Source organism: Telmatherina bonti (genome assembly GCF_933228915.1).
Source record: "Telmatherina bonti genome assembly, chromosome: 9".
Lineage (NCBI taxonomy): Eukaryota > Metazoa > Chordata > Actinopteri > Atheriniformes > Telmatherinidae > Telmatherina > Telmatherina bonti.
The window spans coordinates 7,987,007-8,002,543 of NC_136627.1; positions in this window are offsets into that span (position 1 = coordinate 7,987,007).

Consider the following 15,537-nt stretch of genomic DNA (forward strand, 5'->3'; position numbering starts at 1 on the left):
AGAGGGCCCCAATTCACGTCACAGGTATGGCGGGCTTTCTGTCAGTCTATTGGAGCCACTCTGAGTCTGTCGTCAGGTTTTCACCCCCAAACCAATGGTCAAGCTGAAAGGGCTAATCAGGACTTGGAGACTGCCCTCCGGTGTGTGTCGGAAGCTAACCCGTCCTCTTGGAGCGAACATCTGGACTGGGTGGAGTATGCACACAATTCTCTCACTTCCTCAGCCTCTGGATTATCCCCTTTTGAGTGCTCCCTAGGGTACCAGCCGCCACTATTCCCCGCCCAGGAGGGTGAAGTTTCGGTGCCGTCCGTCCAGCTTCACATCCGCCGCTGCCGACGGGTTTGGCAGAAGGCTGCGCTTCTCCGAACTGGGGAACGGAATCAGCGCCAGGCGGATCGTCACCGGACTCCTGCGCCCGATTATTCCCCCAGTCAGAAGGTTTGGCTTTCGTCCAGGAACATTCCCTTACGTACCGATGCCCGGAAACTGACCCCTCGTTACTTGGGCCCCTTTGAAGTCCAACGGATCATCAACCCTGCTGTGGTCCAACTCAAGCTCCCCAGTTCCATGCGGGTTCATCCCTCATTCCACGTCTCCCAACTTAAGCCTGTTTCATCCAGTCCTCTGGTCCCTCCTTCCAGGCCCCCTCCTCCCGCCCGGCTTGTGGCTGGTCGCCCGGCTTACACGGTCCGCCGTCTCCTTGATGTGCGCCGTCGTGGTCGGGGTTTTCAATACCTGGTGGACTGGGAGGGGTATGGTCCTGAGGAGCGTGCCTGGGTCCCCCGCTCTTTCATTTTGGATGCCTCCCTGGTTCATGACTTTCGCCAGGCTCATCCTGACCGGTTTCGGTCGCCTGGTGGCTCCCGTTGAGGCGGGGGGTACTATTGTGATCCTGTTCCCTGGTGGGCGTGTCTGGCATCCTAACACCTGATCTTCATCTTGGCAATCAGCTGCAGCACTATTTAAGATCCGCCCGGCCTGCTGTTCATCGCCAGATTGTTGAACGTCCTGCGGTACAACTCTCGGCCTGAAAGATTCTTCCCTGTGTGTAGTCCTGATCGATAACCTGTGTGTTTTTTCCCGTCAAAGATCCTGCCTGTTTGCCCGATTGCTGTCCTGCCGCTTGCCTGCCTGCCTGCCTGCCTGCCTGCCTGCCTGCCTGCCTGCCTGCCTGCCCGCCTCTCTATCCGCTGGGTTTGCCTCCCCGCTTGTCTGCCTGCCGACTGAACCTGTTTTCCGCATCCACCTGGGAAGGAATCAAGGATCAGAAGGAAGCAAATAAATTATTGTTGAAACTCCAAGCCGAGTCCGCATGTGAATTCTCCGCACTTGACGTCAACCTAACACTGCTGCTTAGGCTGGTTGATGCTGCCTTAGGTCAGCGCATTCCTCAGCTTGTTTATGATCCACTTCCTACTTCGGATCTTCCTCAATCTGATCCTTTTCCCTTCTGTTTTGATAGTGATTCTGATTCTGATGCTGATGTGTGATTCTTTTTCCTTACAGGATGTTTTATGATGAATGTTCTTCAAACCCTGCCAGGTGTGAACATTCTGATGTTTTAGTTTCCTGTATCTCTTTGGGTAGTCAGTGTTTTTTTATGGGTTTGGTTTTTCTTTGCTCTGTTGTGTTTTTGTATTGTGGTTCTTTTGTGTTGATCCTGGGGAGGATCAAGAGGGGGGAATGTGGTGAAATCCTATTTTAAGATGTTACTCATTTATTAAGCTTCTTTTATATAATACAAGTTATATATTCTGCATAGTTTAGAGTAGTTCAGTAAGCTTGCTTTATTAGATTCATGCATAAAACCAAGTGTTCTGTTCAAGGCCTACTTCAGCTCTGACTGTTGTTATCTTCAAGCTGGGAGTTGTTTTGACTAGTGCTGCCAGGCAGAGGTTGTTTAAAGAACACTGTAACACTCTGAGAGGGGAAGAGCTCTCGAGACCTCTCGCTCGCAACATCTGTACATGATCAATAAACCTGAACAGAAAACAGTTGATTTATAGATTTATTTCTCATCGGATAAATTTCACGACAATACAGAACAATAAGAGCAATACAGAACCGAGCTTAAGCTTAGGCCATGCAGCTATTACAGTGCTGCCTTACAAGAGATAAGAACAGAGATACAATAGGATCATAGAGGGTCGAGGGCAAGAAACGGTCTTGTAGCTCCGGACCGTGCCAGGAAGATGCGGTCCGAAAATACAGAGAGAAAAAAACCTCATACACTAAAGCACAAACCAAAACAAGACACACAAAGTCCAGGAAGGCGGTGAGTCATGTGGGAAGGGGCTGGGGGTGGATGAGGAGGGGGGACCGAGCATCTGTGAACATGTCTTCTTCCGTTCTCAGGGGGGGTTGCGCCGGCCCAAGGCCGCTGGGAAGCCGAATCCAGATATGATTGTTGTTTGGGTTCCAGGCGAGGGAAACAATTTGCCCACGACCTTGAGGTCCACAGTTGATCTCAGACAGGCAGCTCCAGACAGCCGAATGGGGGGGGGGGGGGTCAATTTCCACTGATTCCAGCACAATTTCCTCCATGTTGGTATCGATTTTGCGGACCAGCTCTGGGACCACGGCCAGATGCCTAGTTTGGGCCAGACTGGCATCCTGCTTACGGTCGAGTCTGTGCACTGCTAGCCCGGCACATACCGTTACAGAATTCTGGCAGCCTGCCAGTTGTTGCCAGAATCTCACGGGTCTTGAGGTAGATCAGGACTCCACCATTTGATTCATGAAATTGGACGGTAACTGGATGGGAGTGCAGGGTCCATTCCTGGTTATAATAAGACTGAAATATTACGCAAGGAAGGTATTTTTTTTTTAGCTTTTCCTTTATTTCTAATACCATGCTGTAAAAGGTTGGAGCTAGTATTGTCCAGAATTCTTTGTAGAATTCAGCTGGGTAACCATCTGGACCTGGTGCTTTATTTGGCATGTGCTGGAGAGCTTCATGGAGCTCATGAACTGAAATAGGTGAATCTAGAGCCATTTTATTTTCCTGATTTATTTTAGGAAGATTGATGCTCCTAAGAAATTGATTAATATTCTCATTTGTTGGATGTATTTTTGATGAATATAGTGCTTTGTAAAATTCTTTGAAAGTATTGTTTATCATTTCAGGATCATGGCCGATATTTCCTTCTGAATCTTTTATAGAGGAAATTGTTGTTTTCTCCTTATTTGCCTTAAGCTGGTTAGCCAGGTACTTTCCAGATTTGTTGCCATGTTCAAAATTCTTCAAGCAAAGTCTTTGCACCATGAATTGTGTTCTTTTATCTCTTATTTCATTAAGTTCTAATTTGGCTTTTCCAATATCGTTCAGTGTGTGTTCTTCTGGGGAGACATGGTAAGCTTCCTCAAGTGATTTAATTCTGAGTTCTAATGATGATGCTCTCAAAGTTTCCTTCTTTTTCTCATGGGAAGAGCAGGATATTATTTTCCCTCTCATTACTGCTTTTCCTGCTTCCCACAGGACACACGCTGAAGTTTCTGCCCTGTTATAGTTTTCTAGATATGAGGACCATTCTCTGAACGGATCAACTCAGAATCTTTAAATAATGATGTGTTCAATCTCCAGTTTCTAGTGGCTGGCTTACAGTTTTTACTTCTAAGGGTTAAAGATGCGAGTGCATGATCACTGATGATTATGGGAATGATGTTCATCTCTGATGTGTCACTCATGAGTGAACTGCTGATTAGGAAATAGTTAGTCTAGAATAGGAATGGTGAACTAAAGAGAAGAAAGTGTATTCTCTAAGTGTCGGGTGATGAGAACGCCATGCATCGCAAAGACCAAAATCCTTCATGTACTGTTTAACCATTTCAGCTGATTTCCAACCTTGATGCTACCCTGATGAACTATATTTGTCAAGAATAACATTTAAGTCCCCTGCTACAATTATTGTGTTATCTAAGTGATCATAGAGCAAAGTAAAGAGAGAGTAAAAAAAGGAGGATTCATCAACATTTGGACCATAAACATTTGCAATAGTTAACTTAACATTTTGAATAGATAGATAATGTGACTGTACTAAAAATCTGCCTTCTGGATCTGTGATTGTTTGATCAATGTCAAATTTGAACCTTTTATTAATAAGAGTGACTACCCCTCTTTGTCTGGAATTATAGCAAGCCGAGCAAACGTGGAAACTGGTCCGTTGAAAGATTTATTGTTGAATTAGATAAATGAATCTCCTGCAGGAGAACAATGTCTGCCTTCATTTCATGCATCCGATTAAAATTTTTAACCTCTTTTCTCTTGTACCAGCTCCACGCACATTCCAAGTGACAAACCTCAGTGTATCCATAAACCAGCAGAGATGGAGATTATGTGCATATTTCTGCAGCGTGTGTCTGTGTGTAACCTGCTGCTTGTGCACCTGTCAGCTGTGTGCAGTACCTGGATCTGCACGTTAAGTGTCTTTATGTGTGCTTTCATCATACTTAACTGTGTGTGTTTGTGTGAATCATGCAAAGAGTTGTGTCCGATTTGTAATCTTGTGCATGCGCCACGAAACGTATCAATATAGGAGTAGGTGACATTACTGAGAAAAGTGAAAGGGTTCAAATGAAGAAAAGTGCAAAAAGTGACAGTGCCAAAGGAAGAAAATAATTTAAAAGACATATCCGTGAGGAGAATGGTGCAGGAGAAACGGGTAGAGAAAATTCTGATAATTATTTTGAAACCACAGTTTTACAAATATGGCATGACTTAGTTAAGATTTAGGATTATCAAGGAACATACCAACAAGTCAGTAGAGCCACGGAGTGATGTTTGGGTTGCGGCACAACTGTCCATTGATAAATAATTTATCCACGGCGATGACAGCGTGAGCTCCTTCCATGATGGATTTCCTCCTGATGGGGAACAGGACTCTTTGTCGATCCAGGATCTCTCTCGGAAACTGGTCATTAGTTTCTTTTTTTTTTTGCTTATATTAATCCATTAGATATAAAACAACGTTACACATACCCTAGCATGTCCGTTTTCTGTGTTATTCCAAAAACCGTATGTTGGGGTTCTGGTGTAAAAAGAAACCCTCAAAACAGGAAATACGTCAGCAGTCAATGGCAGGATGAAGCAGGACACATAAATGACAACACAGGTCTCCACAGTGGACTTTCAGAGCTCTGAGTTTTAGTTTAGTTTTCAAGATTTTTCAAGTTTCAAAACACAATCATTCAAAAATAACCAACCATTCTAAAAACAACCCAATCACTGCCTCCCCTCTACTCCGGCTTCTTGGATCAGCCCAAACGAGCAACCCGAAACCAATTCTCCACAGCTTGGGTCCTAAGGCTGCCTCCATGTATGCACTCCATGAAGCCATGCCCAACCAGACCTCTGAGAAAGAAATGTTAGTGATGGTCACCCCAAACAAAAATCACAAAACAAAACTTTGCAAAAAAAACAACGTCACAATGTAATGAACATGTTCACCTTAGTGAGGGGCCCATTGCGCTACCCCTCACACTTCTCCCCTCCTCCGGCAGGCTCGCCAACAGCGTTGCGAGACAGAAAGTCCGCCAGTGTTCTGCCTGCCTGGCCGATAGCGGAGGGAGAACCGATATGGTTGTAGGGACAGGAACTAGCGGGTGACTTTGCTGTTAGTGTACTTCATCTGCTCCAACCACTACAATGCTTTATGGTCCGTCTCCAGATCAAACTCCCTCCCAAGCAGATAATATTTAAAAGTGTCAATGGCCCATTTCACCGCTAGGCACTCCAACTCCACCGCTGAATATCGTGACTCCCTGGGAAAGAGTTTCCTGCTGATGTAGGCCACGGGTTTCCTGTGATCTCCCTGTCTTTGTAAAAGAACCACACCTATCCCCCAATGAGAAACATCTGTTTGGACGGTAAAAGGTAAGTCAAAGTTGGGGCTTTGCAGCACTGGCTCACAGCAGATGGCCTCTTTAAGATCCTGGAAGGCCCTTTCCTGTTCTGGTCCCCACTGCCAGTTACCTTTTGTTGTACTGGTGAGGTCAGACAATGGAGCGGCTCTCGGAAAAGTTTGGGATGAACCGTCGATACCAACCCACAAGCCCTAGACAGGATTTCACCTGCTTTCGTGTTGTGGGTCACTACTTTGCAATGTTACATTTCTTTGGGTCGATCATCAAACCAGCTTCTTTGATTTTCCCCAGTACGGCCTTTAGGTGGCTCAGATGTTCCTGCCAGGTAGAACTATAGATGACCACATCATCAAGATAAGCAGCAGCAAAAGTGTCCATAACTGCCAGTACTAAGTTCATCAGCCTCTGGAAAGTAGCCGGAGCCCCATGGAGACCAAAAGGCATTCTGGTGAACTGCCAGAGCCCCTGTGGTGTTCTGAAAGTGGTTAAAGGCTTGGCTGCTTCTGTTAAGGGGACCTGCCAGTAGCCTTTGCACAGATCCAGAGTGGTAATAAACTCTGCCTGACCTACTCGTTCAATGAGGTCCTCCAATCTAGGGAAAGGATAAGCATCAAACTCAGACTGTGCATTTACCCTCCTGAAGTCGATGCAGAACTTGATACTCCCATCTTTCTTGATGACCAGTATAATGGGATTGCTCCATTCACTGTTTGAAGGCTCAATGACCCCCAAATCCAGCATAACCGCAATTTCCTCCTCCAACACTGGCAAGAGTTTTTGTGGGACGCGGTACATCCTCTGCCTGATGGGAGCCACATTCTTCAGTCAAATGTCATGCTTGTTAGTTAGTTGCTCCTGGCCTGTCCTGGAACAATGCTGATGGAATTATGGCATGCAATTCTCGCTGTTGGGTTAGAGGTAGATGAGAAAGGTCAAGAGATGCAGAACTGTGTTCGACTGGGATGAACTCACCCCCAACGCCCAATTTATTGTCAACAGTGGGAAGAAGAAGGAGTACCTGTTGTCCCGGGCTGAATGATCTCTCTCTGGCTGCCTTGTCATACCAGGTCTGTTGCCTTTTTTGAGCCTTCTCCATTTGTGACCTCACCAGCTAAGTGGTTTGCTCCATTTTCTCCCTCATCTGCAGGATATAGGCCAACACACTGGTTGAGTGCTCCTGGGCCCCCACCCAGGAGTCCTGTAGCACGGGGATCCCCAATCCTGGTCCTCGAGGACCAGTCTCCTGCAGGTTTTCCAAGTGTCCCCACTGCACCACACCTGATTCAAATCACTGTGTATTTAGCAGACATGTGCAGAGCTTGTCTGAGTCTGAGTCAGGTGTGTTCCAGCAGGAATACTTGGAAAACTTGCTCACCTGCCTACTCATCTGCCGTAAAGGAGTTCAAAAGGTGGAAAGCCAGTTGAGGCCTGTGGAACCTCTCGATAAGCAAACAATTGATCCGACAGCCACTTATCCCAGTCTTTAGCATTAGCAGAGATGAACTTCTTCAGCATGCTCTTTAGAGTTCGGTTATACCTCTCCACCAAGCCATCTGTCTGTGGATGGTGAGGGATGGTCTGAAAACCTCTAATCCCTAGGAGTTGATACACTTGCTTCAAAGTATTGGACAGAAAATTTGCACCCTGATCAGTTAAGATCTCATAGGGGAGACCTACTCTGGAAAATAGCTGTAGCAGAGCATAAGCCATCTATCTGGCTGTGGTATCTTTAAGGGTAAATGCTTCAGGATATCTGGTACCATAGTCACAAATTACTAGTATGAACCGATTCCCAGATTGTGTCCATTCTAAAGGTCCAACAATATCCATGGCAATGCGATGAAAGGGCACATCAATGATTGGCAGCAGTTGTAGAGGGAACCTTGGCACATTCTTATCACCTGCTAACTGACAGACTGGACAAGACTGGCAGAAATCGTGAATCTCGTTACTCATACCAGGCCAGTAAAACCTACTAGAAATTCTGTCCATGGTCTTCTTAGCTCCAAGATGACCCGCCCACGGGATACTATGCTCTAGTTCCAGGACCTGTCCCCGCAGTTTCTGTGGCACCACCAGCCTTTCCCCCTCCTCAAGATTTGCTTTATAGTACAACACTTTGTCTCTGAGATAAAAGCCCTAATGTACATCCTGCCCTTCTAACGGTATAGTTGCTTTTTTTTTAAAGCATTCCACCAGACTCTCATCCTGCTGTTGAAGAAATGAAAAATCACCAGCACCCATAGTTTCACCCAACTGTGGCTCAAATAGCCCAGAGCCAATCCTAACTGTTCCATTCATTTGCTCTTGTCTCTGCCTCCTGCTTTTCCTTTGACTGGATACTCTGGCAGCTCCTCATTAAATGGATCACTGGACATGCCTTGCAGTCCCCATGTACACAGGAGATATCCAAGACAGGTTTTCCGAGGGGCCACTCTTCCTGAACCAGGGATGGATGGATGAGGGTTTGTACACTACCTGTATCCAGTAACGCTTGCACTTTTTTTTCCCCATTTACTCTTACTGTAGCCACTTGCTGCTTGCCATTACCAGCTAATTTGTCATCACAGGGCCTTGGGAGAGTACAAACATATGCTGTCTTAGCTTTTCTAATCGGGCACTCCGGTTTAATATGTCCTTCCTGACTGCAGTAAAAGCACACCGGTTTAACAGGTGGCTTTGTCTTCATTGGCTTATCTAGGGCTTTAACTAACTCTGGATCCCTGGGACCACCCCCACCACCAGATGGCTTACCTTGCCCAGAAGAGGATCTGAAAGGCTCAAACCGATAGTTCTTCGAACCTCGTTGTGCTACCAAAAAAGGTCTCCACCAAAAGCGCAGCCTCCAGCGCTGACTCTGAATCCCTTTCCTTTACCCATATTCTGAGCTCTGGGGTCAAAGAATGATAGAATTGCTCCAGTATAATAACATCTCCAACCTGCTCCTTTGTCTTCCGTGGTGGGTGAATCCATTTATTATACAGCTCTTTTAAACGATTGTAGAACTCCCTTGGACTTTTGTGCGGGCGGATATTTTGTGCGAGGCTCCCTGAACCGCTGACGATAAACTTCTTAATTGATTTCATACTTAGCAAGGATGGCTTCTTTATCCCTCTTATAATTATTGGTATCATCTGTCGCCATGGCTACGTAAGCTGCTCGTGCCTTACCAGACAGGTGGGGAACCAGCCTCACAGCCCATTGCACCTCTGGCCACTGATATGCCACTGCCAGACACTCAAACATGGACAGGTACTGCTCAATATCATTTTCCTCCAACCTTGGAACGATAGCTTTTCCCCAGCCCCTACCAGGTTGCCCCCTTGGCCCACTGGACTTACCAACCTCAAGCCCGTCATCCTCATTGTTGCGGCTTCCAAACCACCTTTGCCGCTGAGAGTTTGGGTGGGGTCCTCCTGTTTGCTTATTTGTGACGCGCAAGAACGTTCTCTTGACAGAATACACTGAAATCCAAGGATGCGTTTAATACTTTATTGCGTCTCCAAGCTATAACAGCGCAATCAAGATTGAATGAATGGATTGTTTTAACCAGGGAGATAACAGCCAGAAATGATGTATGAATGTGTGGATAGCGGTCAACAAAATTATGGCGACTACCCCACCCTTGCTCTCTCATCCGTTTCCCAGGTAAGTATGCGCCTTTATACACCTCTGTGCAAGCACACGCCCAATCACACACAAACCACCACCTCTGCCACACACACTAATGCACCGTGCACCTCCTCCTCATCTATGTCTCCTACACACCAGCCCCTAATTATTAGATTTCATATAATAATTCACATCACAAACTACAACAGGAAACATAATTAATTAGCATATCAACATCAAATGTAAAAATGTCTAATACATTTCCAAAGTCTACAAATAAACAAATGATAAACAGTTCTTCTGGACACCCTTATAACCAGATAGTAACCAGTCCAACTCAAAAAAAAAAAAAAAAAAAAAAGAAAAGTCTATATAGACGTCAATATTGTCCTCATGCTGCCTCCTCTGCCTCCAGCAACAAACAGACCTTGGATATGGGTCTGTCCAAGCAACTGGTCTTAGTCTTGATCCGAATTCGACGAACAAGTCCCTTGCTGTCCGGAAAGGTTTGTAATATACGTCCCACAATCCAGGAATTACGAGGTGCAGTACTGTCCACCAGCAGAACCAGATCCCCTGCAACAAGATTTTTCTGGGCTCCAGTCCATTTCTGTCATTCCTGTAACAGAGGTAGGTACTCCTTTGTCCAGCGTTTCCAGAAAAGATCAGATATATACTGTACTTGTCTCCATCTTCTCTGGGCATACAGGTCTGCCACTTGGAACTCTCCAGGCAGTAAAGAAGGTTGGTTTTTAAGCAGTAACAGGTGATTTGGTGTCAGCGCTTCCAAATCATTAGGATCCGTAGAGGCCTTAGCGATAGGTCGACTATTGAGTATGGCTTCGACTTCACAGAGAACTGTGTGGAGTCCCTCCTCATCCAAACGTTGCTCTCTGAGGGTAGAGTTGAGGACTTTCCGCACAGACCTTATCAGTCTCTCCCACACTCCTCCATGATGTGACCCTGTCGGGGGATTGAATGTCCACTTTATACCCCTTTGGAGCAGCACATCATGCAACTGTGCCTGGTTCCACTGTTTGATTGTCCTTTTCAGCTCGTGTTCTGCTCCAATGAAATTCATCCCATTGTCAGAACACAGCTCACGGACCTGTACTCTCCTGGATATAAAACGCCTCAAAGCATTTATGAAAGAGTCAGTATCCAGAGAAGATGCAACCTCAATGTGAACTGCTCTTAATGCAAGACAGGTAAATATCACTCCATATCTTTTCACTGTGCTCCTCCGGCTCCTTACTTCAAAGGGTCCGAAGTAGTCGACTCCGACACAGGTGAATGGAGGTTCATCAGGCTTGAGTAGTTCTATGGGTAAATCTGCCATCTGCTGATAAACGGGTGCAGCATTGAGCCTTCTGCAGATGGTCCATTTGGACAGGACTCTCCTAATGGCAGTGCTTACCCCTGTCATCCAGTATTTCTCCCTGAGCTTGGACAACATATGGTTGTGTCCACTGTGTCCTACAGCTTGATGAATATACCTTAGCAGCAGAGTAGAAATATGGAGATCCTTTGACAGAATTATAAGATGCTTAGCCTCCACCGGCAATGCTGCTTTACTAAGCCGACCTCCCACACGCAAAACTCCATCCTCAAGTCTTGGAGCCAGCTTGTACAGGTGACTGTTTTTCTTCACATTTTGCCCCTTCTCTATACAATAAAGCTCCTCTGAAAACTTCCTCCTCTGGCAAAACTGAATTATCGCCAGCTCAGCCTTTTCAATGTCCTCCACTACAAGACATCTCTGGACAGATGTGCTCTTGAACATGCACATTTCTTGCTCCATCAGCCTCTGCTGCTGCTCACACCCTTCACTCTGCTTCATTATTAACCTTTTCCTCTCCTTGCTACAGGACCTCAGCCATTCCTTGTATTTAAGCCACCATGCCACTGCCTTCTTTAATCGAATCCAAGAGGAATAATGGTGGATCAGGGAAGTGGTGGGGTCTTCCTCAGGTTGTACAGCATTTACAATGGTACTTCTCTTGATCTCTGGATCCTCCCACGAGAAGTGGCTTGAGGGCTCGAGGTTAACAGGCCATTCCATTTCTGGTTGACGAAGAAATGGAGGTCCCATTAACCAGAGTCTGTTCTTCAAGAATGCTTTCACTTTGAGCCCCCTGGATGCTGCATCGGCTGGATTTAAAGCTGTATCCACATATCTCCACTGTGTCGGATGCGATGATTTCAGTATTTCTGAAATCCGGTTGGCAACAAACACCTTGAACCTAGAGTTTTGGTTTCTTGTATGTATTTCAGCACTGAAGCACTATCAGTCCAAAACATGGATTCCTGAAGACTCATGTGTAGCTCTTTCTTCCACAGGTAGTCCATCCGAATGGCCATAGTTGCAGCAACCAATTCCATTCTTGGAATCGTGATTGGTTTTAGCGGAGCAACACAAGCTTTTCCCATTATGAAAGCACTGTGTGTCTGCAGGCACTCATTCTGTAATAGCAGGTAAGTGACTGTGCCATAGCCCTCTTCGCAAGCATCACAGAAATGATGCAGTTGTGCAGTAATAGCATCTCCAAAGTCCAGGGGTTTTAAACATCTGTGTAGCTCAAAGCTGTCCAGTAGGTAAAGCCCTTGCATCCACTTAAGCCACTCTTGGGAGACGGCCTCTGGAATGAGATCGTCCCAACCAACATTTCTTCTGCACAAATCCCTTAAAATCCTTTTTGCAGTCAGAACAAGGGGACTGAGCATACCCAGAGGGTCGTAAATAGAACTGACGACTGAAAGGATGCCTCTGGTCTGTCCTTCCATAAGAGCTTGAATTTAAAGGTATCTGACTTGATACACCACTCCACACCCAGAACTCTGTCAATGGGCACTAACTCCTTCTCCAAATCCAATTGGCTGCCACCTTTAGCTCTGTGGGATTCTGGAATGGCCTTGAGCACTTCAGATCTGTTACTGTGCCATTTGGTCAGACAGAATCCCCCTTTAGCACACAGTGATGTGAGCTCCTGACAAAGGATCAGTGCTTCCTCCTCTGTAGCAACTGATACCAAACAGTCATCCAAATAGAAACAGTGCTGCAGTTTATCCACTGTCTCCTTACTATACTCTTGTCTGAAATCCTCTGCGCATTTCCTGAGGGCAAAGTTGGCACAGCTAGGAGAGGATGAAGCTCCGAAAAGATGCACCTTCATCTTATATACACCGGGTGTCTGGCTCAGGTCTCCTTGGGGCCACCAGAGGAATCGCAACAGGTCAGTATCCTCTGGGGGCACCCGCACTTGATGAAACATAGCTTCTATGTCAGCTGTGATAAGTACAGGTTCCCTCCTGAACCTGGTCACAACTCCAATTAATGAGCTAGTTAAAGCAGGGCCTTGTAACAACGCTTCATTCAGAGATTGCCCATTACACCTAGCACCACAATCAAACACAACTCTGAGCTTTCCCTTTGTGGGATGATGGACCCCATGATGCGGTATGTACCAAACCCTACCATCTTTTTGTTCCAATTTTGAACTGGAAACTCTTTCAGCATAACCTTTACTGAGAAGACCATTTATAAAGCTGTTATATTCCATGTGGTACACTGGGTCCTTCTGAAGTTTCCTCTTCAGATGGTATAAGCGTTGTTCCACCATTTTTCTGTTGTCCACCATGCAGATATTTGGAATTTTCAGAGGCAGAGCGATCTGGTAATGACCCTCAACGTGTTTGGCTGATTTTGCAACCATGTCCATGAACTTTAGGTCTTCCTTGGACAGACCCAACTGTTCCTCCACAGCAGATTCCGGAAAGTCCATCTTAAATTGTTGTTGCCACAGTTCATCCAGATTCACAATGGACACACGATTTATAGTTACTGGCTGCTTACAGTGATTGGCCTCTCCACCATTTCCTGTTAGTGGTCCATTCACTGTCCAGCCCAGCACTGTCCTCACTGCGTACGGCCCATTATGTTTGCTAAGGATGACCTCCAGTGGCTCCATGGCTCTTGGGACATTTGTTCCAATCAGCAAGTCTATTCCAGCCCGAATCTGTGGTAAGGAGAGAGGTTTTTAATATGGCCACCTCGTCAGATCTTTATTTCTAGGTATGTTTGCTATGTGAACTGGCATTGACATCTGAGTGTATGCTTTTGGTAGTTCAATGAAGATGTCCCCTTCAAGTGCTGCTTCAAGTTGTTGATTTCCAGCAAACATACTAAATTCATTGATAACAGAGAGAATTACAGGAATGGAAGTTTGAGGCTGTGTTGTGTACAATAAAATGTCATCAGCATACAAAGAAATTTTAGTTGCCGTGTATAACATGTTGAGACCATGTATTTGTGGGCATTTCCGGATCGTTTTTGCCTATGGCTTCAGCACCCAAACAAACAGCAGTGGACTGAGCACACATCCATGTCTTGTGCCTCTAGAGAGGGTAAACTGTCTTGACACTGGTTCGTAAGAATTTTGGCTATGGGGTTTTATACAATAATTTTATCCATGAAATGAAATTCTTACCCAAATTAAACTTTTCCAACACAGCAAAGAGGTATGGTCATTGGACCTGGTCGAATGCCTTTTCGGCATACGCATTCAGAACTGCTAGGTCCTCCTGAATGCCATCCATCCATCCATCCATCTTCTGCCACTTATCCGGGGTTGGGTCGCGGGGGCAGCGGAACTGCGCCTCAGGATGGCGCTCTCGCTACACCATGTACACGAAGAGGCCTTTCCGTACACTTCAGGTCCCTCCAATGGGTTCCGGGGGCCCGGTTTCCTTACCCCGTCCACTTTGAGGCCTTTTCGTCCCGAAAAGGCCTCAAAAAACGACTTTTTGGTTCGCGTGCTCGAAAAGGCCCCCGACGCGACCGGCAAACTCCCGGCCCGGGAGACGCCCCCAACGGCGCCGGCGGATCCGTTGAAAGAACTTTTGCCAAAACGTGCCCCGAGGGCCCCGGGAACCCCGCAGGCGGGCAGCGGGGGCCGGAGAGGTGCGCCCTCTGGTCCCCTCGGGGGCCCCGTGGCAGACCGGTAAGGGAACTCCCATTCGGGGAGACCCGGAGAGGTGCGCCCTCTGGTCCCCTCGGGGGCCCCGTGGCAGACCGGTAAGGGAACTCCCATTCGGGGAGACCCGGAGAGGTGCGCCCTCTGGTCCCCTCGGGGGCCCCGTGGCAGACCGGTAAGGGAACTCCCATTCGGGGAGACCCTTCCCATTCTGAACCAAACGTACGCCTGTCCATTTGCAATCCCTTTGCATGGGAAACGTCACCTCCCTTCCACGGGGTCCCGTGGGGTCCTGATGCCGGGGGCCCCCGAAGGCCGGGGTCCGGGGCCCTCAAAAATGACTTTCCTCTGCGTGCTCGAAATGGCCCCCCGACGCACCCCGCAAACCACCTGACCCGGACGCGCCCACCACGGCGAAGCCTTGCACTTTCAGAAACTGTTGGAATTATTCTGTTAGGCCAAGGAATCACGGAGTTAAGGTAAAATTAAGTTACATGTACACATTTAGAGACATTTAATCTTTAAAGCCCCTGTGCGTTCTCTCCCATTACGCTACAACATGACAAAAAAACTTTTAAAAGTACACATGATAAACTTTTAAAAAAGGTCAAAATCAAATAGACAACACTTACCATGACTGCTCGCTCCGACGTCTCCTCCAGAATGCTCCTCTCCTCTTCGCCCGCTTCCAGAGTCTACTCCTCCCCTAATTGATACAGCAACAGATTAGCCAATCATATTCAAGGGGTTCATGTGAACACTGCATGAGCACAGCATGAACACAGCAGAAATATGACATCATTTCAGCATGTCATTTTGAGATCAATTTTGAAGCAATTAAAGTTCTGGAAGGGAAAACACTGACCAGTGGCGTCCGTCATTTTTATAGATCCTCCTCCACTTTCTCTTCTTAACCCAGCCATGACGCTGGAAAGTGGTCTCAGTACACCATCCTAACATGAGGTACCAGGAATCCTGTTGTTTCTATTGTTAAATTGTATTTAGCTATTTACTTATTTGTTTATTTTATTTGTTTATTTTTCTTTTAGTATAAGCCCTAGACAGCTCCTGGACAAGACCATGAAGAGGT